Source organism: Zootoca vivipara, chromosome 1 (assembly GCF_963506605.1).
Source record: "Zootoca vivipara chromosome 1, rZooViv1.1, whole genome shotgun sequence".
In the NCBI taxonomy this organism is placed as follows: Eukaryota; Metazoa; Chordata; class Lepidosauria; order Squamata; family Lacertidae; genus Zootoca; species Zootoca vivipara.
This window is the reverse complement of record NC_083276.1, coordinates 104,514,092-104,516,344: the sequence shown is the minus strand read 5'-3', so window position 1 is coordinate 104,516,344 and position 2,253 is coordinate 104,514,092. Positions and strand designations below refer to the sequence as shown.

Sequence of the window (2,253 nt, the reverse complement as noted above, 5' to 3'; positions counted from 1 at the left end):
AAGGCCCCTTAAGAATTTTCACCAAATTTTCTTGGATTTCTCTTTATTGGAGTATTCCCGGACTCTGTTTAGCACTATAATTGCTTTGTTCCATTGTTGATAGGTTAAACCACAATGTGATTTTCTCCATGTCATAATATTAAGAGGACGGCTCAATGTTCCATTCATGATGTGCGGCTGAGATGTGGGGGAGCATAAAGGAAAAAATTCTTTTTCTATAGCTTGGAGGGAAAAAAAATAGGGATTTTTTAGTTCGATAGCATTAATCTGTATGTCTTCAACAGAATGATCTAGAAACAAAATTAGGTGATACCAATTAATGTAATTATAACATCTAGCATATCACGAGATGTTCACTATACACCAGAAATATGCACAAATCATGTTAAAAGCTTAGTAGCTGAATGGATGCTGTTTAGGAATCCTGCATAAGAAAGTTGTTTGTAGGTGTGAGGTCTGGGAAGCCAAATTTAGGTTGTTGGGTAAGATGCTGAAAGCCAGAACCTCCAAGGTAGCTTTCTTTGAGATGATACTGGTTCCACCCACAGGGCCATCTAGACAGGCACAGATTTCTAGTATCAATAAATGAGACAATGGTGTAATTAGGAAGGGTTATGAATTATTCACATGGGAACATTCTGGAGCAAACCGGGCCCGTATAAAAGGAAAGGGCTCCACTCGAACCACGATGGAACAAGACTGTTGGTGCTTAGAATAAAAAAAGATGGCAGAGCAGCTTTTAAATTGATTGACGGGGGAAGGCTGAGAGGAATTGAGGAGGCTCTGGTTCAGAGTGACTGTCCTCCTACCCAGGATGACAATGATAAAAATGATGAATGCCACGTGCCACAGTGGATGCCACACTGCGTTTATTGCTGTGCAAAACTGGAGTGGAGGTGGCATTGCCAAAGTAAAACTTAGCATTTCCGATTTCCTAGAGAGAGGCAAGGACCCACTAAACCAGGGATAGCCATGCTAATCTTCTCTGTATCGTTCCAATTTTAGTATATGTGCTGCCGAAGAGACAAAAGAAGTGATGATTAAATGGGCAAAAGATTTGGGGCATAATATTGAATATGATGCGTGGTTGAAATTATGGAATCAAACTTTAAGATTTACAGCATGTACTGCCTTGAAAGAAAATGTATATAAGATGATGTACAGATGGTATTTAACTCCAGTTAAATTAGCTAAAATGTATAGAATGAGTGACAAAAGTTGCTGGAAATGTAAAGAGAAAGATGGTGAATTTTATCATATGTGGTGGACATGCGAAAAAGTTAAAAGATTTTGGGAAAGTTTATATAACGAATTGAAAAAGATGTTTAGATATACTTTTCCAAAAAAACCAGAAGCATTTTTGTTAGGAATAATGGGAGGAGAGATTAGAAAAGAAGATCAAACACTGTTTATGTATGCAACAACCGCGGCTAGGACTTTGTTAGCCCAAAAATGGAAATTACAGGAATTACCTACAATTGTGGAGTGGCAGACAAAAATGATGGACTATGCTGAACTTGCTAGATTGACATGCAAGATTCGTGACCAGGGGGAGACAAGGTTTCAAAAGGACTGGAGTAAATATGTGGACTATATGGAGAAAAACTGTAGATCGTTAAAAACTCTCGCAGGATTAAAATAAACCTTACGAATTGACCAATATGTCAAAAAAGGAACTGCAAAAAAGGGAATTAACAAGAAACCCGCATGAAGGGAGGGGGGGAAGTCATAGCTCGGCGGAGCAAGGTAAAAGATGTGAATATAAGATTTTGTATAAAAGATTGGTTTTGTTAATTTGTTGAATTTGGAAAATTGGAATAAAATGTATTTTAAAAAAATAAATAAACCAGGGATAGCCAATGTCAGGCATAGGCAAACTCGGCCCTCTACAATTCCCATCATCCCTGACCACTGGTCCTGGTAGCTAGGGATGATGGGAGTTGTAGTCCCATGTGGAAGGCCGAGTTTGCCTATGTCTGGCCAATGTGGTGCCCTCCAAAAGTGACTGGACTACAGCTCCCAGCAGCTCCAGCTATTATGGTCAATGGTCTGGGATATTGTGAGCTGTAGTTAGCAATATCTAGAGGACCACAGGCTAGCCATTGATGGACAATGTATGTCACCCTCAGTTGCCTCCATTGTTTTTGCAGCAAGACTAAGACACTACTCCACTGGAACATAGTGGGTACGGTTTTAAGCTGTCTCTTTTATGGCTGTTATTTTAATGGTTTTTTGTGATGAGAGAATTGCGAT

The 2,253-nt window shown here is 39.3% G+C and overlaps 1 pseudogene; it reads right to left on the bottom strand.

Moving 5' to 3' along the window:
- Window positions 1–969: 969 nt before the first annotated feature.
- Window positions 970–1,026, bottom strand: LOC118075654 (U6 spliceosomal RNA; annotated as a pseudogene).
- Between the last annotated feature and the right edge of the window lie 1,227 nt (window positions 1,027–2,253).